Source organism: Sminthopsis crassicaudata, chromosome 2 (assembly GCF_048593235.1).
Source record: "Sminthopsis crassicaudata isolate SCR6 chromosome 2, ASM4859323v1, whole genome shotgun sequence".
NCBI lineage: Eukaryota > Metazoa > Chordata > Mammalia > Dasyuromorphia > Dasyuridae > Sminthopsis > Sminthopsis crassicaudata.
In genome coordinates, this window is record NC_133618.1 from 360547022 (window position 1) to 360574391 (window position 27370).

Consider the following 27370-nt stretch of genomic DNA (forward strand, 5'->3'; position numbering starts at 1 on the left):
GCAAAGCCTGAAGGTACTATGACTGTAATAATAATAATAATAATATAGCTTTAATCGTTTTAGTCAGAGACTTTTCTAAGAACACACTGGAAACTTTTTGGATTCCAGTCTGTTAGAGAAATAAAAAGGAGAATTAAGAACCACAACATAAAAAGGTTGTCAAACATGACTCAAAAGTTTTGTTTTTACTAAGTTTTAATAGTGCATGTCCACCCCCATGCTGTATCTCTGTGATGTTTCTCAAGTTGTAATTAGCAAGCTGTTTAATTTGACAGAAATAGAGATGTTTTCTGATTATCTGTAAATTCCTGCAGTGGGTAAGAGTCGGGACATTTAAGTGGCAGAGGCTTTCATTTAAGGCTAAATCACTATGGATTAATCTAAAGCTGCATTATCTTGTTGGTCCCTTTCTCTGTTTTTGCTCCATCCCCTCCTCTTTTTTTCCTCCTCCCCATCAACTTTTCAACTGCTTAGGTCCATTCACAGTGATTTGTGGAATGGTTTCACAATGAGGCAAACCAATACCAGAAACTTGAAAACAAAACAAAACAAAACAAACCTTTAAACTGAAACTCAATCAACAATAACAAAACAAAACTTCAACTCCCAAATCCTTCTATGCTCCCCTGTCACTTTTATGTGAAAACCTAGAAGCCTGGAGAGTTCTTTTATGTTGGGTTTTTCCAAGTTACAGATGAGTCAGTGAGGAAATTGCAACTTTATCTAGTGCCTAGAAACCTAAAATTACATTATAGAAAGACTATTGACTCTAGAACCAGAAAACTTGGGTTCAGATCCTGATTCATGTGACTTTGCTCAAATTCCTTAAAGTCCCCTGGGCCTCAATTTCCTTTTGCGTAAAAGGAAGAGAATTGGACTAGATCGTCTCTAAAGTCCTGAATACTAGAGCTATGATCCTATAAACCCTCAAAAGGAGAGAAAAAAAATTTAAATCTGTGAATCTTAACCTCCCTTATTAGTTATTATTAATCCCACCCCATTAGTGTCTCTGGCATCTAGCATGGAATCATTTTTATATATCCTGATATTATATATCAGGATAAAATTAATTAAAATTAATGGCTGTTCTGATGTTCACAGCATCCTGACAAAGTCATATACAAGCACATTGGGTTTTGGATGTAGCCAAAAGAAGGAACTGGGCCTCAAGAATTAGAAGACTCAGGTTTATTTGTTCACCAGGTATAAGGGTTCTTTAAATGGATCAGCACAGCTCAACAGGAGGTTTGAGTGTCCTGGAAATAATTTTCTGTGCCTAGGGACTGCCCTGTGTCATATCAAGATACCTTCCTAACGGGAGACAGTTCCCTCTCTGATTGGCTGTGTGTGTGTGTGTGTGTGTGTGTGTGTGTGTGTGTGTGTGTGACCTTACAGATCCTTTTTAAGCCCACTGAAGCAGGAGGCCCTTCTCTTTATCCTGGGGTAGCTGACCCGAGTGGATGGATAGTGGAGAGAGATAAGGAGCTTGATAGTGAACATGTGGGTCTCCAGACCACATGTTCAGTAGGGAATTAACAAGTCAGGGCATTATATGAGCAGGTATAATAAAGACTTTAAGTTTGCACATGGCTGTTCTTGAGCATGCTATCAGTTATTAAACTATGATTCAAGAAATCGTAGCCAGAGATCTCTGAAGGCCTCAGAGGAGGTGAGCTAGGTGGAATTAGTTGACATTGCAAAGGTCAGTGGCCAGAGATACCCTAGAAATTAGGAAATACTGAGTAATTCTAGGGATTTCACAGATGAAGTGATTATTCAGGGCTAAGTAATAAAACAATATTTTATAACCAGGCAATTAAGTGGGCAGAAGATTGTGGGAAGATGCATGAGGATGGAGAAGTAATGGTCCCTGCTTTCCTGGAGTTTGCTATGTAAGACTGGGATAACTATAGCCCACAATCATATCTGATAGATATACTGCCTGGTAAAGACAAAATGCCCTGTTCTTGCCATCTCTCTATTACAGCATTTGAGATCAAAAGGCAGAGTTCTAGTCTGATTTTTTTAAACCTAAATACAGAGCTTTAATTTTATCTCAGTGACAGTACTACTATTCATAATTTTTCAGAGAATAAAATTCCCTGATTTCAGCTTCTCTTTATGCATATATATATATATTATTTTTTATATATATATATATATATATATATATATATATATATATATATATATATTTTTTTTTTTTTTTTTTTTTGTTCCATTCTTTCTAGTCAGAAGATAGAACTTCTTAGCTTTCTTCTTGAGTTACCTTCCTAATCTGTTCCCTTTTTCACCATGACCTGAAATCCTGATTGGTAAAGCCCTATTTGAAGACCATCATTTCAAGAAAGGCTATAGTCATGTTCACTTTCCAGCTCAACTCAGCATCCAGATTACTCCATTTCCTAAGCAACCAATTTTTCCTTTCTCCAAAATGTTTTGCAAGTAGTTAAATCCTTAGCACTGAAAATAAGTTGAGCTGTTTCTGTTATTCTTTGAAAAATCAGTTCTACAAGTATGTGTTGGAGAAGACATAACTTTTCAACAGTCTAAGTTAAAAAGATCTATAAGCTTTGGTGGTTTACAACCTCAATACTCCCTTCATGGCTTCCTAAGTTTGTAAAGTAACAGAGAATACTAGGGATTTATTTAGGTTATTAGCTATGATGATTGAGTTTGCTATGCTTGCATGGTCCAGGTCTCCTGATGTTTCAATCTGCATAGCCAAAGTCCCAACATCTTTTCTGTGCCCAGAACATTATACTCATTGAGCAATTTTTTCTTTCTCTTTTTCATATCTAGGTCTTGGTGTTTGGCTACATATTTGATGTTGCTCCCCTCTTTTTGCTTTCTGGCAATAGGACATTTCTCCATTTAAAAAAATTCTTGTTTAATATTCTTCAAGGCCAAATTCATTATTAAAAATAGCATTGGAAGATCTTCTCATCAAGGTTCATCCCTGAACTTGAGCCAACTTCTCTATGCCTTACCCATTTAAACATTTTAGAAATGTAATTATTTGGGCTACAATAACACTCTTAAGATTAAAAATAAAGATTTAATAGTTTGGCATAGAAGCCAAAACAGCATCGTGAAGTAAATGATAGCCATATAAATCCACTTTTTCTTTTCTTTATATGAAGAAATACTCATGTTCATTTGTTTTTAATATTAATAATAACAAAAAAGAAAAATTTAGTATATGCAGCAAATTATTTCTTTTCTTTATATGTATTCTATTATATGTGAGAATATTTATTTCTCACTTTTGTATTTAATAACTGATTATTGACCAAGGTTTTTCTCCTTTTCTACTTCCTTATCAAGAAACGAACCCATGTGGGAAATCTCTCTTAAAGATTTATCCAGGCTAATAACCAGTCAGTAAAAGAAATTCTTAGTTTGGTCTAAGAGCATATTTCTGTTCATTGTGTTTATTTAAACAAATCTGTGGGGAAATATTTATTTTCCTTTTTTGTCAGGACAGGTGATATGGAAATTGATGATTCTTTGACGAAGATTTGGATACCCCAAGTTCCATTCCCAAGATCCTTATTTTATATTGCCCACCTCCCATAATCAGGATTGATTGGTACCCTTTAGGAACACCTACTTTTTGAAAGGCAGATAAATTGTGAGTCCACTTTAATGAAAAGCCTTTGGTTTAAGAGAGATGTCCAAATGACCATCATTTTGTTAATAATGTGCTGGCCTTACTTTTTGTTGTTTTTTTATTTTTTAATTATAGCTTTTTATTTGCAAGATATATGCTTGGGAGGGGGCGGAGCCAAGATGGCGGAGAAGAAACACACAACTCTGTGAACGTCCTTACTCCCTCACAACCAATTAGATAAATCAGCCTCAGAAATAGCGTTGGAATGATAGATACCACAAGGAAACACGACTCACCAGCTGAAGAGAATCTGGAGTTTCAACAGAAAAGGTCAGTTCCCAGGGGAGGAAGAAGAGAGGCCAGCACAGACGGCTGGGTGCTAGCATACTCTGCCCATTGCGCTGGGAAGGGCTCTGGGATCAGAGAAGCCACTGAGATAAAGGAATCTGGCACAGGCTGTTAGCTCTTCTATGCTTATAATACAGCAGTTCAGAGGAGAAATCTAAATTACTTTAAAAATTCAAAGATAGATTAGATCTTCCCGGATCCTGGGGGTGATTCAGCAGGTCTCAGCACTGGGGGGTGTGTCCCCTAGCTCCCACCTGAGACTAGTTAAGAGATTGAGAAGTGGGTGGATACAGCCCAAGGCAACACACACTGCCTAGCTCAACTGGAGTGTGTGGACCTCAGCTCCGGAAGTCCCAGAGAACCAGAACCTTTGAACTAGGGACCGAGGTTTCTGGCAGACACTTCCAGTTTGAGCACAGGGGCTTTTCATGTCACCTGATACTGACATCCATGCACCACCGGGATGCATAGGCCGGGCTTTGTGTCGCCTTTACTGTTCAGTCTCAAACCTCAGGGAGGCCGCTAGAACACAGCGCCCTCAAGGCACAGCAGTGTTAGTCACCTCTGAGGCACTTCCAGGGAGGGGGTGGGGAACTCTCTCCCAGAGCTCTCTCTTAGCTCAGGAGTGGGAGCCGCTGCATCCATCCGGTCTGGGAGGAAGCTGGTAAAGAAATAAATAAATAATTTCCTACCCCAGGGACAGACCCCAAAAGATTTTTCAAGTATGAGCAAAAAGCACAGAAAAATCATAGATTCCTTCTACACAGAGAAAGAGCGGGTATCCAACCCCGAGGAAGTTAACAGCAGAGAGTCAGCAGATAACAACCTAAAGGGGAATGATTCCTGCCCCACATCACATAACTCTCCTAGAAGAGACTATTAAAAAGTTAAGAGAATTTGAAGAAAAATGGGGAAAGGAAAGGGAAGCTATGATAGAGAATAACAACGTCCTGAAATTGGAGTTGGAAAAAATAAAGAATTCACAGGAGATGCAGGGAAACAAAATTTGTGAATTAGAAAAGGTTAAAAAATCACAGGAAAGTAGGATTTCTGAATTGGAAAAGATAAAAAAGTATCAAGAAAATAGAATTTCTGAATTGGAAAAAGAAAATAATTCTCAAAAAAATTAGGGAAATGGAAAAAATTCAATAGAGCAAAATAATTCATTTAAAAATGAAATTGGGCATTTACAAAAAGAACTAAAAACTGTGAAAGAAGAAAATAACTCCTTAAAAGTCAGGATGGAACAAATAGAAATGAATGATTCACAGAGAACCCAAGAATCAGTCAAACAAAACAACAAAAAAAATGAAAAGCTGGAGAACAACGTCAAATACTTACTGGGAAAATCTATAGACCTGGAAAATAGATCTAGGAGAGATAATCTGCGGATCATTGGACTTCCCGAAAACTATGACCAAAAAAAAGAGCCTAGATTCTATTTTACAGGAAATTATCAAAGAGAACTGTCCAGAGATAATAGAAACAGAAGGGAAAGTAGATGTGGAAAGAATTCATCGAACTCCTTCTGAAATAGACCCTAAAAAAAGAACACCACGGAATATTGTGGCTAAGGTGCAGAATTACCACACAAACTTGCAAGCAGCTAGAAAAAAACAATTTAAATACCAAGGTGCCACAATAAGGGTCACTCAAGATCTGACTGCCTCCACATTAAAAGATCGAAGGGCCTAGAACCTGATATTCCATAAGGCAAAAGATCAAGGACTGAAACCAAGAATGAACTACCCAGCTAAGTTTAGCATCTTTTTCCATGGAAGAAGATGGTCATTCAATGAAATAGAGGAATTCTATATGTTTCTAAGAAAAAAACCAGACTTAAACAAAAAATTTGATCTACATCCACAAGACTGAAGAGAAACAGAAAAAGGTACACAGAACCCTTGAGAACTGTAACTCTGTTGTGGGTATATAAAAAGTACTCATGGATAATTTGATTTTACTGATATAAAAGAAAAAACGGGGGGTGTAGTAAAGGGAAGGAGGTCGTTTCAGAAAAAGGGGAAGGAATGATAAAAAGAGGGAAACTACATCCCAGGAAGAGGCATAGAAAATACAGCATATCTGAGGGAATTTAGTGAGGGGGAGAATCATTGTGTGAATCTTACTCTCATCAGAAGAGGCTCAAAGAGTAAATAATTGACATATTTGTTTTTCAGAGAATTTTCTCTCACCTCATTAAAAGGGAAGAGAGGAAAAGGGAAAAGGAAAAGGAGAATAAGTGAAGGGACTTTGAGGGAGGGGGGAGGGATACTAAAAAAAGGGAGGGCTGCGCGTCACAAGGGCGGTCTGTAAATTAAATATCGGGGAGGGGGTTCGGGGGGTCAAGGGAAAAAGCATAATCTGGGGATAATATGATGGCAGGAAATACAGAATTAGTAATTTTAACTGTAAATGTGAATGGGATGAACGCTCCCATCAAACGGAGACGGATAGCAGATTGGATCAAAAATCAGAACCCTACAATATGTTGTCTGCAGGAAACACACTTAAAGCAGGGAGATACATACAGAGTAAAGGTAAAAGGTTGGAACAGAGCCTATTATGCTTCAGGTAAAGCCAAAAAAGCAGGGGTAGATATCCTTATCTCAGATCAAGCAAAAGCAGAAGTTGATCTAGTTAAAAAAAGATAAGGAAGGAAACTATATCCTGCTGAAAGGTAGCATAAATAATGAAGCCATATCAATACTAAACATATATGCACCAAGTGGTATAGCATCTAACTTTCTAAAGGAAAAGTTAAGAGAATTGCAAGAAGAAATAGACAGTAAAACTATAATAGTGGGAGATCTCAACCTTGCACTCTCAGATTTAGACAAATCAAACCACAAAACAAATAAGAACGAAATTAAAAAAGTAAATAGAACATTAGAAAAACTAGGTATGATAGACCTTTGGAGAAAACTGAATGGCAATAGAAAGGAATATACTTTCTTCTCAGCAGTTCATGGATCCTATACAAAAATAGACTGTATATTAGGACATAAAGATCTCAAAATTAAATGTAGGAAGGCAGAAATAATAAATGACTTCTTCTCAGGTCACAATGCAATAAAAGCTACATTCAGTAAAAAGTTAGGGGTAAATAGACCAAAAAGTAATTGGAAACTGAATAATCTCATCTTAAAGAATGACGGGGTGAAACAGCAAATTATAGAAACAATTAATAATTTCACCTAAGATAATGACAATGATGAGACATCATACCAAAATCTGTGGGATACAGCTAAAGCAGTAATAAGGGGAAATTTAATATCTTTAGAGGCTTATTTGAAGAAAATAGAGAAAGAGAAAATTAACGAATTGGGCCTGCAACTTAAAAAGCTAGAAAAAGACCAAATTAAAAACCCCCAACCAAAAATTAAACTTGAAATACAAAAATTAAAAGGAGAAATCAATAATATTGAAAGTAAAAAAACTATTGAATTAATAAATAAAACCAAGAGTTGGTTTTATGAAAAAGCCAATAAAATAGATAAACCTTTGGTAAATTTGATCAGAAAAAAGAAAGAGGAAAATCAAATTGTTAGTCTTACAAATGAAAAGGGGGATCTTTCCACCAATGAAGAGGAAATTAGAGAAATAATAAGGAGTTACTTTGCCCAACTTTATGCTAATAAATTTGATAACTTAAGTGAAATAGATGACTTCCTCCAAAAATATAGGCTCCCTAGATTAACAGAGGAGGAGATAAATTGCTTAAATAGTCCCATTTCAGAAAAAGAAATAGAACAAGCTATTAATCAACTCCCCAGGAAAAAATCCCCAGGACCAGATGGATTCACATGTGAATTCTACCAAAAATTTAAAGAACAATTAGCCCCAATGTTATATAAATTATTTGAAAAAATAGGGGATGAAGAAATCCTACCAAACTCCTTTTATGACACAGACATGGTACTGATACCTAAATCAGGTCAGTCGAAAACTGAGAAAGAAAATTATAGACCAATTTCCTTAATGAATATTGATGCTAAAATCTTAAATAAGATATTAGCAAAAAGACTTCAGAAAATCATCTCCAGGATAATACACTATGATCAAGTAGGATTTATTCCAGGAATGCAGGGCTGATTTAATACTAGGAAAACTATTAATATAATTGACCATATTAATAATCAAATTAATAAGAACCATATGATCATCTCAAGAGATGCAGAAAAAGCATTTGATAAAATCCAACATCCATTCCTACTAAAAACTCTTGAGAGTATAGGAATAAATGGACTATTCCTTAGAATAATCAGGAGCATATATTTAAGACCGTCAGTAAGCATAATATGCAACAGAAATAAACTGCAACCTTTCCCAGTAAGATCAGGAGTGAAACAAGGTTGCCCACTATCACCATTACTATTCAATATAGTACTAGAAACGCTAGCCTCGGCAATAAGAGCCAAGAAAGAAATTCAAAGAATTAGAGTAGGAAATGAGGAAATCAAACTATCACTTTTTGCAGATGACATGATGGTATACTTAGAGAACCCCAAAGACTCTGCTAAAAAGCTATTAGAAATAATTCAAAATTTCAGCAAAGTGGCAGGATACAAAATAAATCCACATAAATCCTCAGCATTTTTATATATCACTAACAAAATGCAACAGCAAGAGATACAAAGAGAAATTCCATTCCAAACAAATGTTGAGAGTATAAAGTATTTGGGAATCCATCTACCAAAGAAAAGTCAGGAATTATATGAGAAAAATTACAAAACACTTGCCACAAAAATAAAGTCAGATTTAAATAATTGGAAAGACATTCAGTGCTCTTGGATAGGCCGAGTGGATATAATAAAGATGACAATACTCCCCAAACTAATCTATTTATTTAGTGCTATATCAATCAGACTCCCAAGAAACTATTTCAATGACCTAGAAAAAATAACAACAAAATTCATATGGAAGAATAAAAGGTCGAGAATTGCAAGGGAACTAATGAAAAAAAAACTCAGAGGAAGGTGGTCTAAGTGTACCTGATCTAAAGCTATATTATATAGCAGCAGTCACCAAAACCATTTGGTATTGGCTAAGAAATAGACTGGTCGATCAGTGGAACAGATTAGATACAAAGGACAAAAAAGTGTACATCTATAGCAATCTAATCTTTGGCAAACCCAAAGATCCCAAATTTTGGGATAAAAATTCATTATTTGGAAAAAACTGTTGGGAAAACTGGAAATTAATATGGCAGAAATTAGATATGGATCCACACTTAACACCATATACCAAGATAAGATCAAAATGGGTCCATGATTTATGCATAAACAATGAGATAATAAATAGATTAGAGGAACAGAGGATAGTCTACCTCTCAGACTTGTGGAGGAGGAAGGAATTTATGACCAGAGGAGAACTAGAGATCATTATTGATCACAAAATAGAAGATTTTGATTACATCAAACTAAAAAGTTTCTGTACAAAAAATACTAATGCAAACAAGATTAGAAGGGAAGTAACAAATTGGGAAAGTATTTTTAAAGCAAATGTTCTGACAAAGGTCTCATTTCCAAAATATATAGAGAACTGACCCTAATTTATAAGAAACCGAACCATTCTCCAATTGATAAATGGTCAAAGGATATGAACAGACAATTCTCAGATGAAGAAATTGAAACTATATCCACTCATATGAAAGAGTGTTCCAAATCACTACTGATCAGAGAAATGCAAATTAAGACAACTCTGAGATACCACTACACATCTGTCAGATTGGCTAAAATGACAGGAACAAATAATGATGAATGTTGGAGGGGATGTGGGGAAACTGGGACACTGATACATTGCTGGTGGAGCTGTGAAAGAATCCAGCCATTCTGGAGAGCAATTTGGAACTATGCCCAAAAAGTTATCAAACTGTGCATACCCTTTGACCCAGCAGTACTACTACTGGGCTTATATCCCAAAGAAAGAGTGGAAAGAGACCCATATGTGTCAAAATGTTTGTGTCAGCTCTTTTTGTTGTAGCTAGAAACTGGAAGATGAATGGATGTCCATCAGTTGGAGAATGGTTGGGTAAATTATGGTATATGAAGGTTATGGAATATTATTGCTCTGTAAGAAATGACCAGCAGGAGGAATACAGAGAGGCTTGGAGAGACTTACATCAACTGATGCTGAGTGAAATGAGCAGAACCAGAAGATCATTGTACACTGCAACAACAATACTGTATGAGGATGTATTCTGATGGAGGTGGAAATCTTGAACATAAAGAAGAGCCAACTCACTTCCAGTTGATCAATGGTGGACAGAGGTAGCTACACCCAGAGAATAACACTGGGAAGTGAATGTAAATTGTTAGCACTAATATCTGTCTGCCCAGGTTACATGTACCTTCGGAATCTAATGCTTATTGTGCAACAAGAAAATGGTATTTACACACATGTATTGTATCTAGGTTATATTGTAACACATGTAAAATGTATAGGATTGCCTGTCATCAGGGGGAGGGAGTAGAGGGAGGGGGGGATAATTTGGAAAAATGAATACAAGGGATAATATTACAAAATATATATATATCTATATATATATATATATATACATATATATATATATATATATATATATATATATATATATATATATATATATATATATATATATATATATATATATATATATAAAGATATATGCTTGGGTAATTTTTCAGCATTGACAGTTGCAAAACCTTTTGTCCCAACTTTTCTCCTCCTTTCCCCCACCCCTTTCCCCAGATGGCAGGTTGACCAATACATATTAAATATGTTAAAGTATAACTTAAATACAATATATTTATACATGTCCATACAGTTATTTTTCTGTACAAAAAGAATCGAACTTTGAAATAGTGTACAATTAGCCTGTGAAGGAAATCAAAAATGCAGGGGGACAAAAATAGAAGGACTGGGAATTCTATGTAGTGGTTCATAGTCATCTCTCAGAAGTTCTTTTGCTGGTTCAATTCATTACTGCTCTATTGGAATTGATTTGGTTCATCTCATTGTTGAAGATGGCTACATCCATCAGAATTGATCATCATATAGTATTGTTGTTGAAGTATATAATGATCTCCTGGTCCTGCTCATTTCACTCAGCATCAGTTCATATAAGTCTCTCCAAGCCTTTCTGAAATCATCCTGCTGGTCATTTCTTATAGAGCAATAATATTCCATAACATTCATATACCACAATTTATTCAGCCATTCTCCAATTGATGGGCATCCACTCAGTTTCCAGTTTCTGGCCACTACAAAGAGGGCTGCCACAAACATTCTTTGTGCTGGCCTTATTAATAAAATGATTACATTACCCTGAAACTACATCACTTGGAATTTTTTGTGATAGTACCAAAATTTAGAGGTCACATATAATATTTATGCTACTTCAGAAACATTTAAAACAATTGAATTAAGTACCTAGCTAGCAAAAATCCTCAAATATTCCACTGGATCAATGATTTCACCAATTTGGGAATGTCTCAAGTATTCAGATAGCAACCTAGCCATGATTGTGTATCTTGCCAATTTTGGCCTATGTCCTATCCAAATAGAGGCCTCTTTTATGCTCTCCTAATATTGTGAGATTACTATTATTCTGGCTGACTCATGTCACCACTTATTCTTGGCACATGACCAGACTATCTTTTCTTCCTATCATAAAATTCCTTTTTGAAGAAATATTCATATTATTTGGCATTTTTATTGATCATTTGCCATATCTTACTCACATTTATCATGAATTTCTGCATTTCCATCTACTATATGATATTTAAGTTATTCAATGTAGTTATATGCCATATCTTGTAGCCATAGGATGATACTGTCAAAATTAGAAAGTATTGAAAAAATGAAAAGTTAGGAAGTGAGGAAATAGTATACTTCTATCCATGGTAGGGTAAGTATACAATTCTTTCCTACACAGAGCCAATAATTGCCACTCCTGCAATTGTTTTATGTTCTACAGTTTCTGTCTCTAATCCACTTTCTACTGCCCTGGGACATGTATTTTAGCATTTCTCCATACATCTCCAACCCTCAATAAATATCTCTTAAAGAGTACATTTGAGGGCATAATTCCTATTGTTTGCTTAGAGAATTTTTATGAATCTGCCTCAGGTGCCAAAAGTACTTACAGATTTTTCAGGCCCTCTGGCCCCAATTTTTGCCCTGACAAAAATCCTTTCAAAGTCAAAGGTCATTTGATTTCTCCCTCCCCTGAGTTCTTGCTATCTTTGTAAACATTACAAAGATTGCTCATACATGGCCTCGTGATATTTTTCCTGCTGCTGACTTGTACTATTATTAAACCTTTCACATTTTTATTTCCCTCCTTTCTGTTAGACTGTAAGGTTTTTTGAGGGCAGGGACTGTCCTATATTTCTCTCTGCTCCACGGAAAGCAGAGGCCAGCACAATACTAGGCAAATTGTAGATGCTCAGAAAATGTCTGTGAATTTCATCTGCTCTAGATTTAAGAAAGCTGGCATTGGAGATTCAAGATCTGATCATATGATTGAATGCTAGGAAATGGGGTAGATAGTAAGATGGAGTTAGGGTAATGTATAAGTTAAAATAGCATTTAATTGGTTCAGCCATTCTGGAAAGCAACTTGGAACCATATCTCCAAAGTGTAGTTTGAACTAAGTGATATCACTACTAGGTCTAAAGCCCAAAGAAATCAAAGAAAGAGGAAAAGGACGTATAAGTACAAAAGTATTGATAGCATTTTTTTTTGTGCTGTTGTGCAGTGAATTGTATGTTGAGGGGGTACCCATCAAATGGAATAGTTAAACAAACAATGGTATAAATGAATGCGATGGAAAACTGTTGCATTGTAAGAATAAAAGAAAAGGTTTTGGAAAAACCTGGGAAGATTTCTGTGAACTCATGCCGAGGAAAGTGAATAGAATCAGGAGGACTACTTATACAATAACACCAATTTAAAAAGAACCAACTTTAAAAGACAATGCATTTGATCAATGCAATGGCCAATCATAATTTCAAAAGAATCATGATGAAACAGGCTATCTAACTTATAGAGAGGTAATGGATCAGAGTACAGATTGAGATGGGAGAGGTAAACTGTAGCCAATGTGGGAATTTATTTTGACACTTGCTTTTTTTACTTGAGAAGGGAGGCAGAAGAGAGCACAATCATTTAACTTAATTATTCAAAGCAGTACAATAATCCAGGACAATTTCAAAAGGCTAATGATGAAACCTACTCTCTACCTCCAGAAAAAGAACTGATGCTGTTTGAATTTGAACTGAAACAAGCTATTTTTCACTTTCTTTTTTTTGAGGCTTCTTACATAAAATGACCAATATGAAAATGTTTTACATAACTATACATGTATAATCTATTTCTGATTGTTTATTATCTCAAAGAGAGGGAGGAGTGGGAGGCGGGGAGGAATAAGATTTGGAAATTAAAACTTTGAATAAAAATATTTTTAAAATTTAAAATGTAGCATGTAAGTCATTGGCTTAGTTGAGCATATTGAAAATGGAACCCCTTAATTTAATCTTACAGTTCATAAAATCATTTTCCTAAATTCAGTATAGGGAAGGCACAATTGGACAGCAGTTTTTCTAAAAGAGATCTGGGGATTTTAGTTGACAAGGATCAATATGGATAAGCTATGTTGTGTGCTATGACATACACACACACACACAAAGCCTAATGTGATCTTGGGCTCCTTTAAAAGAGGCAAACTTTCAAGACGAAGGAGGCAGTAGCTTCTCCATATTTTGTCCTAATCCTACTAGATCCAGTGTATCATATATACTTATGGATATCATAATAAAAGAAGTATATTAAAAAAAACTCATAATGATTCACAGGTTGACAACTAGAATAGGCTTTGAGTCAAGTAATACGAAGATAGGATGCAGGAAGTGGGGTTACTTAATCTGGAAAAGAGAAGACTAGGGATGGGCGTAGGATATGATAACCATATTCAAATATATGAAGTATCATAAGGAGTGTGTGTGGGGGACTCAGATGGCAAAACTAGGAATAATGAGTAGAAATTGCAAAGAGATAAATTTGGGCTTTAACTTTCTAATAATTAGAGCTGTCCAGAAATAAAAGATACTGCCTTGAGAAGTGGTGGAAGTCTAAAAGGCAGTCTTCAAGTAACATTTGGATGAATGTTTTTTATATGTTATAGTAGGTTATAGTATAAATAGTTATAGTAGAAATTCCTTTCAGGTATGAATTGTTGAAGTCCATTCTCACTCTGAATTTTGTTATTCAGTAATTTCTTGTTAGACAAGGAAAGTCACTTTAAGAGTATGTAATTCTAAGAAGCGTCAGGTGGAGGAGGATGGTTTAGGAAAGGGATGTTTAGGATCAGGTAAATGGCCCTGTGTCCAGATAGCATGGATTTCAGACAGACAATGCTCACCCCAAACAAATCTGCATTTTAGGTCTCAATGTTCAGCATTTTGTAATAAGTTTCCTTGGGTCAGCAAAGTATAAAAGAAGAAAGTTATTAGGTCCAAATCCTTTACTTTGATGTACTCATGAATAATTCAGGCTGATCACATATTCCCATTGAATTAGTCCTTGCAACCTCAACTGTCACTCAAAGGTAACTTCTTGTACTGAAATTTTGCTTTACTTTTTCTTTTCTCCTTTCTCAATGAAAATCTTTTCATAGGGGGTAAAGGCCTCTTCAAGCCAATCACAAGCAGACACCAAATACAACAGGGTTCAGAGTCCACAGACTTGATGGGAATGTCACAGCTGCCTAATCTAGCTGTCTAATCCTAAGGGGGAGATCTACTGAGAAACATGAGTTGATTCTACTTCCTTTCTTTCTTGACTCAATTAGTCCATGTAGCTAACTTTTTAGAAAGTGTTTTGAAGTGCACATTAGAGTTGATCTTTTATTCTCCAATGATTGTCAGGTTTTGACAACATGAATACATTAGAATTGAGCAAATTTTAAAAAAATAACCAATCATAAGGGTAGAGCTTCCAATAATAGATTAAAGTTTTTTGAGAATGTGTTTATATTCCAGAGTGATGTTTTTTCATTTAAAAGCCACATATAAATAAATTCATCATTTTGAAAGTGTCCATTTGATGGGAGAATTTGAGTATCACAGAAAAACTGATACCCATTTCCTGATTCCAGGTGGACACTTGCATCATGGATATTAGAAGGGAAAATGGTTTGTTTTATGTTTAATTCATTATGTGAATCAGAAACTAGAACCATTAGCTAGAATTCATAGAGCTAAATGTGTATTGAACATATAAGGAAGAGCTTTCTAACATTCAGAACTCTCCACAATGGAACAGATTGGAAGTGCTCAAACAGTAATGTTGAAGAGACAATTCCTGCATGTGATGGGAAGGTTAATTTTTTTAGCTCAGAGTTTATGGATAAACTGCCATTTATGTTCCAAAGTATTTAAAAAAATTTTTAAGGTCATTTTTTTTTCTGTAATCATGAAATTAGCGGTGAAGGTTAGTCAACTGAAAGCAGGAAAGGTCAAGTTCAAGCATCCAGAGCCTCTTTCGGTATCCTTCACTGTGTCTGGCAGCCCTAGAAAAAGGAATATTCTAAAGAAGAAGGGAACTTAATTATCCTATCCTAAAAATAAGGCATCAGAATGCAGAAAATCTTTTCAATGAAGAAAATTCTTTTTAAACACTTAAAATTTATTTATTTAAATACTTAATTCATTCATTTATTAAACTTCATTTATTTATTGTATTCTTAACTTAAGAAATAAAACAAGTATTTCCATAGCATAGTATAACAAATAAAAAAGATCATTGCATATGAAATTGCAAATCTATTGATACAACTTGCTATTCCTTTTAAATACATAATAAAATTATCATGTAACTTTTGTCCCCTTCTTTTTGTCCCCCTTAGAAGTGTGCATAGAATTATTTACATATATACACATATTCTTCCTTCATGTGCCATTTGTAATCAATTTGTATATTTGTAATAGTCAAAATGACTTAATCATTCTAAGTTGTTCTTTAAACTACATTGGCTTTTGCCATATACAATATTCTCTTGGTTCTGCTCAATTTATTCTTCATTATTTTGTGCAAGTCTATCCTTATTCTAAGATTCTTGAGTTCAACATTTATCACACAGCAGAACTCTAGCATAATTGTACATCACACAGATTGTTCAGTTATTCTCCAAATGATGGGCATTCCCACAACTTCCAGCTTTTAAAAAAATTCTGAACTTAGTAACAAAAAACATTTCTATGCACACAGAAGAATATGAAGAAGACAGTTGATTCCATATAAATCTGTTAAATTCTGTTTCATATGCTTTCTTTTTAGAAATGTGTGTAATAAATTTTATAAACTAATTATCTTGTCCTTCTGGGCTTTCTTTTGAACTTTCGTTTGTTCTCTTTTTTGTATTTAAAAATCTTACAATGGCCTCCTTGCATGAGGGAATAATTGTTACTACTCCTATCCCCAATTAAAACCTCAGAAAAGGGCAAAAATCCTTTTTTAACAAGCAAAGTTAAGCCAATTTAATGCACCTTGTAGCCATGTCCAAATATGTGTTATCTTTGTACCTTGTGTCTATCACCTTTCTGTTAGGAAATGGGTTTCATGTTTCATTATTGGTCATTTGGAAATATGGTCGGTCATTACATTAATCAAAGAAAATTCTTTCTAAGTTGGTTTTACAGTGTTGCTATCCTCATATCAATTGTTTTCCTGGACCTGCTTACTTCACTTTTTTTTCCCCCTGAGGCTGGGGTTAAGTGACTTGTCCAGGGTCACACAGCTAGGAAGTGTTAAGTGTCTGAGACCAGAATTGAACTCTGGTCCTCCTAAATTCAAGGCTGGTGCTCTATCCACTGCACCACCTAGCTGCCCCTGCTTACTTCACTTTTAAAGACAATTTGTATTATCCACAATTTTTGAAACAATCTCTTTTGTCTTTTCTTAAGATGCAATAATATTCCATTATATTCATATATAATAATTTATTCAATTATTCCTCAATTATCTAAGAAGTTATTTGAAGAATTCCCTTATATTTTAGTTATTTTCTCTATTTCTTCCTTCTTCAGGATCAGGAAGTTTATTTTGCTTGTAACTACTTATTCACTGGTATTGTCCCTCCTCATAGCCCAACCTTTCATCTCTCTCCCCATCCAGACTGATTTTCCAATTGAGTTTGATATAATCTTATAAAATTTTTATGTATGTGTGTGTGTATGTTTGTGTGTATGTGCATGCATGTGTGCTCACATAAATATCTGTTCAGTTCTCCCACAGTGTTCTATTGCAGATAACAATGGTTCCCCCACCTTTTCCTTCAATTTTTATGTGATCATATATATCCCAAGAAATAGCAAGTTTCATCTCTTTTTTTTCCTTCAACAATAATATGTTCCTCCTTTTTCTATCCACTTCTCCTCTTAAAATCCTCAAAACATAACCAATACACTTTCAGGACCTCTGCTTTTTTGATTTAATTCTCTGGATATCCTTCAAAGACTTATTAGGTATTCTGAGGGTTCCATTATATTCATATATAATATTTTTTTCAATTATTCCCCAATTATCTAAGAAGCTAAGTAGAGGATTTTGTTTCTCTTCCTCATTAGGAAATTAACGTTATATTATCATACTGCTCCTTCCAATTGTTCTAATATTTACCTTTCTAATTTTCTCTAGACTTTTTTGTATTTATTTTTCAAATTTATAATTATCTCTGGTCTTTTCATTGGAAATACTTGAAAATTCTCCATTTTTTTTTCTTAGTTCCCTGTAGAAACATTAACAGGATAAATTATTCTTGGTTGTAACCTTTTTATCTTCTGTCTTTGGAATCTTGTATTTCAAAATGGCCTCTCATTTTGAATAAAGCAGCCAGGCATTGAGCCTCTTCTTTCTGGATGCTTGTGGTAATTTTTTTCCCTTTGGTCTGAGACCTCTAGATTCTACTTATGTCATTCTTGAATTTTTTTTTTTAATTTCCTTTCATTCATCTGTGTATTCTACCTATCTTTACTTTCTGCTATATTTCTAGTAGATTTGGATAGTTTTCATTTGTGAAATCTTGAAATATAGTGTCTAGGTTTTTTTTTTTTATGAAAGTTTTAAGGACTTCACTGATTCTTAAATTATATTTGACATTTTCCTAACTGGACTAATTTTTTAAAATATTAAATATCTTATATTTTCTTCTTTTAATCTTTTGATTTTGTTTTAGCATTTTTTGTTATTTTATGGAGTCACTTGCTATTTTATGGAGAATAAAATAGATTCTATTTGATCTAGTCTAGTTTTCAGGAATTTCATTTTTAATAAAATTTGTTACTTTCTCTTCAAAGGTAGTTATTCTCTTTCCAATTCTTAAGACTCTTTTTACACTTAAAAAAGTTTTTTGCTTAATTTTTTCCTAGGTATTCATGCTATCCTTGTAAAAAATAATTTGTTTCTTTGAGTTGGATTTTCTTTTTTTAATTTCTTTTTTTTTTTAAAATTTGCATGTTACATATAAAATAACATTTTTTTTGGCTATACATGTACATTCCACTTTTTACATATTTCCATATGGATCATGTTGGGAGAGGATAGTTTTGGGTTTTCATTAATTTTTTATAGTGACTGGTATTTTCTTTGATTTACTAATCTCTCTAGCTTTATTTCCTGAATTGCAGATTTATGCTAAACCCAAGCTCTGTGCCCTCCCCCCTTGCATTTTTGGGAAGGTTAGTAGGCCCTTAGTCTTTTTCTGTGTTCCCTGGGGCACTGCATTAACTTTCACTTTTCAGAGTTAGGCCTCCATATACCTGTGACATTCAGAATTCTGGTTGTTCATTGACTGTTCTGGCATCTCCTAACAGAGTAATAGGTACCTCAGAGTCTGGTTCTGAACTACAATGTAGTATGGGGTTAGTTGCTATTAGCTACCATACCCTAGGGAATCCAGATGCCTCATACTGGGGCTTTCTGATCTCCCTGCGGTCAACAGAATGCTGTCCTCTTAAAGTCTGTGGATACAGAGCTTTACAACTATACCTCTCCCATGTCTATATGTCTATATGTTTTTATATATATATATCTTTGAACTCCCTAGGCATAAGCCTAGCAGTAGTAGAATTATTTAGTGGTGAAATCACATTAAAAATGGTGTGGATAAGTTAATGGATTAAAAACTCCTGGGAGGAAATTATGGTCTTTGAAGATATCAGACTCTTCTGACCACACTCTTTCACTCCCTACATTAACAAATCCCATCAAAGGTTAAGATAAATAACATAGATTGACTGGACATGGGTAGTGGTACTTAAATTTTTTGAATGTGGGTAGCAGTTCACTTTAATTACATGAGATATAGGCTACAGAATAAAGGAAAGTGGAAGGGAGGAAGAGGAAGATTAGGGATAAGCTTGGCTAATAGTACAATTCAATGAAACAAAAATTAATTTATTAAGCTTCTATTATGTACCAGAGGGAAATTGGGAAGCCCCGAAGATAGAGTGTAAGGCCTGGAATCAGGAATCATCTTCATGAATTCAAATCTGACCTTAGATGCTTATTAGTTGTATGAACCACCCTGGGCAAGTCTTTTAACTTTCTTTATTTTGGTTTATTCATCTATAAAAATGAACTGGCGAAGCAAATGGCAAACTACTCATGTATCTTAGCCAATAAAACCCCAAATGGAATCACAAGTCGGATATGGCTACATTCAATTATATGTACCAGACAATGGGGACATAAAAATATCAAAAAGAAAATCATCCCTCCTCTCAAAGAGCTCAAATTCTTCTGGGTAGTTTACTACCTTGGCTCTCTGGCTTATACCAATATAGGAGCAATGATATTCTTTTAGCTCACCAACACCAATTCTCTGAATGCCTTTCTTTGAACTGTATAATTAAGTTTTAGCAGTTAATTCATAAGAATAGCAGGACAATTTTAGAGGCTAACAGGGAGCTATATATTAGGTATAGTATTAATAAGTGCATCATGACAGGAGACTAGTAAGAGTGAGAAAATGAGATGGAGTATTTATCTCTGGTGCCAAACTGTTTTCTTATTATTAAAGACATTGGGGTAACCAAGGAGAGATTTAATGCCTGTCTGTAATTTTATTGGATAATCAGCAGCTTGTGGAGGGACAACCACAAGGGGCTCTAGAAGATCAATGGGGACCTGGAAAATAGCAATAGGACTGACAAGTTTAAAAGTCTAATAACGCTATTAAATGACAAAGTATACCCTAGTTTTTTAGTGTTCCTCCACTACTGTCAGGATAGATGTAGATCTTGGAAGGCTTTTGACTTTATGACTTTTTGATTTTATAATATCTTACTACTTCTGACAGGCACCATCCAGGGGTATCCAGGGTCTATTGGTGCACTGGAGAGAGATGGATAATCCAAGTGATTACACAGAGATGTGAGAATTCACTGAATCTCCTGGTTACTGTAGTTTTGGACAAGCCACATCCCCCCATATTGTGGGTAGGAAAATTCTGGCAAATAATTTCCTTCCTTCATCAGGCACTTATCAGTGCCAAAGTGGCACTGAGGACACAAATTCAAAAATGAAATACTCCTTGCCTTCAGGGAACTTTGATTTTATTATGGGGAAACAATATGTCAACAGGAACATTGTTGTTCAGTTGTTTCAGTCATGTCTGAGTATTTATGACCTCATTTGGGATTTTCTCGGCAAAGATACTAACTTTACCAACTTATTTTAGACATGAAGATATTGAGGCAAACAAGGTTAAGTGACTTGCCCAGATTCACACAGTTAGCAAGAGTCTGAGCCCACATTTGAACTCAGGTCCTCCTGACTCCAGGACCAGTATTTTATCTATTGTGCTACTTAGTTTTCCAAGAGAAAGTAATCTGACTATTGACCAAACAGGATTTGGATAGAAAGATCTAGAACTATGAACTCTGAAAATTAGAATGAGACAAATGAAAAAAAAATGAAAAGGCTGAAAAACAAAAGAAAATCTGAGAGATATCATATAACAAGAACATCTACTCTAAAAAATAGGAAAAGGAGAGATACTGTAAAAATTATTTGAATATCTGAAACCCATGATTAAAAAAAGTTTGGATATTATGTTTCAAGAAATACAAATAAAAACTTCCCACAATTCCTAGACTAGGAAGACAATGTGAAAATAGAAGAGGCCAGAACTTAGAGGACATTTTGAAATGAAAATGTAGGCAGTAAGAGAAATAAAGAAATGTGCATGTGTTTATTTAATTGAAAGGGAACATATGGGGATAAAATATTTACATTTAATAAGGGGATATGAAACAAGTATCTTATCAGAACTCTAGTATCTTTAAGGATCATAAAGAAAGGTAAAAATAATAAGGTCTGAGAATGATCTTGATCTGTTTTAATAATAGAAGGCAAAAATTGGAAGAACAGGGGACTATATTGGAAAAGAAAGATAGAAAAATAGAAACAAAGTCACTTTTGCATAATAAAGGTACAAAAAGATGAGTATATAGTTATGGAAGAAGGAAAAAATGGGAAGAATAGACACTCCATAAACCTCATTTTCAGCTGAACTAAGTAAAGGAAGATTGAATATAATTATTATTCACTATCAAACACATACATAGTAAGATTTTGGGTAAAAGATATATTAAACTGACAAGGGAGAGGGCAGAGGAGAGAAGGTTCTTTCTATATTAAAGCTTTTTGTTTTCAAAACATATGCATAGATAATTTTCAAAATTCACTCTTGCAAAACCTTGTGTCCCAATTTTTTTCTTTCCTTTCTTCCCATCCCCTCTCCTGGACAGCAAGTAATCTAATATATGATAAACAGGTTCAATTCTTCCATACATATTTCTGCAATTAACATGCTGCACAAAAAAAATCAGATCAAAAAGGAAAAAAAATGAGAAAGAAAACAAAATGCAAGCAAACAACAACAAAAAAGTGAAAATGCTATGTTGTGAATCACACTCAGTACCCACAGTCCTCTCTGAATGCAGATGGCTTTCTTCATCACAAGATCATTGGAACTGGCCTGAATCACCTCGTTATTGAAAAGAGCCACATCCTTTAGAATTTATCATAATATGATCTTGCTGTTGCTGTGTGCAGTGATCTCCTAATTCTACTCACTTCACTTAGCATCATTTCATTCAAGTCTCCTCTGAAATCATCCTGTTTCTTATAGAACAATAATATTCCATAACATTCATATACTAAAACTTATTCAACCATTTTCAGCTGATGGGCATCCACTCAGTTTCCAGTTCCTTGCCACTACAAAAAGGGATGCTACAAACTTTTTTGCACATGTGAATCCTTTTCGCTTTTTTATGATCTCTTTAGGATACAGACTCAGTTGAGAGCTGCTGGATCAAAAAATATGTACAGTTTGATAGTCCTTTGGGCATAGTTCCAAATTGGAGAGAAAATTCTAAGAAGGAAGGGAAGATAGGGTACCTTGGCATTTAATAAATATTTATTTATTGACTGAGTCTATACTTGATAAACTCTGGGAAACTGTTTTTGTTTCCCAGATCATAACCTCCCTGGTTGATTAAATCCTGCCTAAAATTTCCCACAATGATTGATGTTTGGTGGAAAAACCCTTTATTACTAATTCAATAATCGGTTACTAATATATGAAAACATTATTTCTCTCACTATCTTCTTATTTATAAAGAGAGGGATAGAAATAAAGAGTGGAAAGAAGACACAATGGATGGAAATGCACAATTAACAATCGCTACTATGTGTATGAATTGGATTGATTTACTTATAATGGAAGAAGTAGAAAGCAGAATATGGTGATTGTTTATAAGAGACATATTTGAAATATAAGTATTCACAGAAAGTTGAAATGAATAGCTGGAACATTTCAGCTGAACTCGCAAAAGTAATGATTTTAGATAAGACTACAGTAAATATGAACAAGACAGAGATAAGTAGAGATTAAAGGCATGTAACATAATAAATTAATACCATAAAACATACACATATATGTATCTAATAGCATAATATTCAAATATTTAAAGGAAATGTTAATTGAATTACAGGGAAAAAAATAGATAGTAAACTCAAATGATCTTGATGTGCCTTTACCATACCTAGAAAAACCTAACCAAAAGATAAGAAAAAAGATAGACTTGAATAAAATGTTAAAAAATTTAAAGATGATAGGTCTTTGGTGATCACTGAATGACAGTTGAAAGAAATTTGACTATTTTAAAGTTGTCTATGGTATCTTTGCAACATTTAAGCATATGTTGGGGAATAAATACTATGCTAAAAAGTAATTAGAGACTATAATTAATGTTATTTTTAAAATTAAGGAGTCAAACAAATTCGAGAAAAAATAGAAAATTTCTTCAAAGAAAGTTATAATGAGATAATATAATAATTTATAATGAGATAACATAACACTTATGGGACATAGCTATAACAATGTTGAAGGAAAAATTTATGTCTCTAAATACTTTTATCAACAAAAGAGAGAAAGAACAAACCAATGAATTCAATATGCAATTGAAAAAAAATTTTGAGTACAACAAATAAAAATGGTTAGCTAAGTAACAAAAGAATAATTCCAAAAATCATAGAAGAGATGACCTAAAGCAGAAATAAGTAAAATTTATTGTGGTTCAGTTCTTTTTCAATTGTGGCCAACTTTTTGTGACTCTATTTTTTTTTTTTTTTTGGTGGCAATGATACTGGAGTAATTAGCCATTTCCTTCTTCAGATCATTTTCCAGATGAGAAAATGGAGGCAAACATGGTTAAAAGACTTGCCCAGGTTGAATAATACAGGTTGCCCAGGTTGAATAGTTGTATTATTCAACTAATAAGTGTTTGAGGTCAGATTTGAATTCTGGAGCTTGAGAGCTTGACTCTTCCTGACTTCAGGACCAGTACTTTATCCACTATGCCAGTGCTGCAACTTCAAGATAAATAAAATGAATGCTTTTAAAAATGAATAAACATATAATAATCATAATACTAAAAAGGTAAAAGAGAGGAAAATCAAATTATTCATATCAAAAATGAAAAATAACTCACAATAATTAAAAAGGAAGTAAAATAAATTATCAGCAATTACTTTGTCTGATTAAATACTAGCAAGCTAATAATCTAGAAGAAATTTATGAATATTAGCAATGTTAACAAAAGAATAGATAATTAAAAAACCCAGTATCAGACATTTTAAAAATATTTTGAATGAACACCCAAAGAGAATAGTTTCATATCCAAATGAGTTTACAAGTGAAATCTATCAAATATTGTAACAATTAATTTCAATACTATAAAAGTTTACAATAATAGGAAAAGAAAATATTCTTCTAATCACTTTTTAATGAACAAATAAATATAAACACAAAGGAGAAAAAGAAAGAACAATATTCTTTATGAATATTAACAGAAACTTAAAATATTAGGATTATGCTAAATCAACATATTAGAAGATGGCATACTATGATCATATTTATTTTATTACAGGAATGAAGGATTGGTTCAACATAAAGACTCTATTCTAAATTATGTTAATATATCAAAGTCAAAGTTATATGATTACTTTAATAGATGATTTAAAGGTTTCTTTCTTTCTTTTTTTTTTTTTTTTGCAAAATGTAACACCAATTTTTATTTAAAACTCCAGAAATCATATTAATATAATAAATAATATTTATCTAAATTCATGAGCAACCATTATGTATTATGAAGAAAAGTCAGAAGCCTTTAAAATGACTAAATATACAACAAAGATGCCTTTTATTACCATCATTTTAATTATTACTGTATAATGTAGTTTAGAAATGCAACAAAATAAGAAAAATAAATTTAATAAGACAAGAAAAATAAAACTGAGGGAGTATGCATAGGAAAAAAAGAAGCAAAATTATAAATTTGCCAATGAAATAAAGGCAAACTTAGAGAAATCTAGGGAATTAATTAAAAAATTAATTAAAATAATGAAATCAACAAAATTGCAGGATATAAAAAAATCCACATAAATCATCATCATTCCTATATATTAATAACAACTATCAGGAAGAGCCAGAAAGGGAAATTCCAAATAGATGCATCCAGGAACTATATAAATCAAAGCATAAATCATTTCATGTCAAAATAAAAAAAGACTTAATTAATTGAGGAAACATTAATTGCTCATAAGTAGACCAAATGAGACCACATTAATTTATATTCAGTTGGTTGGTTAGTTGATTGTTATCCTTCATTCTTCAAGAGGATCAAAGTAACATCATAGTATTAGAGTCAAGTTACAATGTGACTGACTGTGGCTGAATAGATCAATATAACCTTAGAATCCTCTACTACAGGTCAAGCATAAATAGTCTATGTGAACATTTGGGATGTGCATTTAGTGTTTGTTTCTTTTGAGATACTTCAGTTCTTCTCTGTTCATAGAACACAACACATTCTTTGATGAAGGTATGCCATGCTGGGTGGTTCTGTGTCAGTCTCCCATGATGCACAATCAATTCAAAAGTTCTTAAGAGAGACCTTGAGAATGTTCTTATATTGTTTTCTCTAATATCCTTGTGAGTGCTTCCCCTGTCTTAAAATAGTTTTTTTTGGCAATCATACATTTGGCCTTCAAGCAATGTAGCCAGCCCAATGGAGTTGCCTTCTCTGCAATTGAGTTTGAAGGCTTAACAGTTGCATTGATGTAAGGATCTCATGTCTGGTATCTTATCCTGCCAGGTAATCTTCAGAATCTTCCTTCGATAATTCAAATGGAAGTGATTCATTTTCCTGGCATGATACAGGCATAAAACAATAGAGTAAGCACAATGGCTCACCTGGAAGATAGTCATTTGAAAGCTAGTACATGGCTGCAAAAAACACTGAGGTATATAGTATATATGATGTTTGCTAACCAACAACTCCAGGAGAAATGCCAGGAACAGAACAAATGTCTGTACACAATGTTTGTTGATCTGATTAAGGCCTTTCATACTGTCACTAACAAGGTCTTGTGGGAAATTATACTATATAGGTTAAATATATATAATTCTTTTAAACATATTTCCATATTTGTTTTGTTGTACAAGAAAAATCAGATCAAAAGGAAAAAAAACATAAGAAAGAAAAAAAAACAAATAAACAACAGCAAATACAACAACAAAAGGTGAAAATACTATGCTTTGATCCACATTCAGTCTCTACAATTCTCTCTCTGGATGAGTCTATTGGAATTGCCTTGAATCACTACATTTTTTTTAAAAAAGAATCAAGTTCATCACAATTGATCATTACATAATCATGTTATTACTGTGTAAAATGTTTTCTTGGTTCTTCTCACTTCACTCAGCATCAGTTCATGTAAGTCTTTCTGGGCTTTTGTGAAATCAGCCTGCTCATCATTTTTTATAGAGCAACAAAGTTCCATAACATTCATATACCATAACTTATTCAGCTATTGCCCAACTGATGGGCATCCACTTAATTTCCAGCTCCTTGCCACTACAAAAAGGACTGCTACAAGCACTTTTGCACATGTGGATCCTTCTTCCTCTTTTATAATCTCTTTGGGTCACAGACTTAGTAGAGACAGTGCTGGATGCACAGTTGCACAGTATGCACAGTTTTAAAGCCCTTTGGGCATAGCTAATGGAGGTATCTTTAAATCCTGGGGGACAACCTCCTCTTGCCATCAGTCAATTTTTGTATGAGCTGTAATGTACCAATCAAACTACCAAAGGAATATTTTGTAGAGCTAGAAATACATAATAATAAAATTCACCTGGAGGAATAAAAGGTCAAAATTCTGAGGGTAATAATGAAAAAGCGAGTATGAAAAAAAAGTATACAAATATCAAATTTCAGACTATTGTAGGTGTTGTTCTAAAGCCAGCATCTTCTTAGTTCAGATTTAAGGTCGGACAAAATAAGGCACTCAAGTCACTGAGTGTAGAGGGTCATAGTCAGTGGGGAAACTCTGAGTAAGGTATAAGACCTTTCAGCCCAGAGGGAACCTACTAATAATGTCTGGTTCAGCTCCCCATCTCCCCTAAGGGCTCTCATCCTTACTGAGAAATTAGGGGGCAGTGACAACTTGTGCTGTGATTGAAGCAGAGTGATACCAGGTGGAAGTGTGATACTAGGTAGAAAACTACAATAGCAAGTTGTTTATGTAATCCAAAGTACTCAGTCAGAGTTGTTTTTGTTACATTATAAAAAGGGGAAAGCCCTGGAATTAAACGGACTCCATTTTTCCACCCTCCCCAGGAGTCCCACCTCATCACTTCTCCATTAGAAAGGTTTATTTAATCACCCTAGAATGGGGGCTCTAGAAAGCAATGGTACAGTTTGTCACCTCAACTTGGGGGCTCTAGAAAACAGGACACAACAACTGAGCATTTAACTTTGCCTATACACAAGATATATAGCAAGATAGTAA

General features: G+C 34.0%; 1 long non-coding RNA gene across 1 annotated transcript in view; it reads right to left on the reverse strand.

Annotated features, from left to right (window-relative positions):
- Positions 1-23594: 23594 nt before the first annotated feature.
- LOC141553507 (uncharacterized) overlaps positions 23595-27370 on the reverse strand; it is a 33637-nt gene continuing 29861 nt past the window's right edge. Inside the window, exon 4 of the long non-coding RNA XR_012485483.1 lies at positions 23595-23887. This is a non-coding gene — a long non-coding RNA (uncharacterized LOC141553507). The remainder of the gene's footprint in view (positions 23888-27370) is intronic.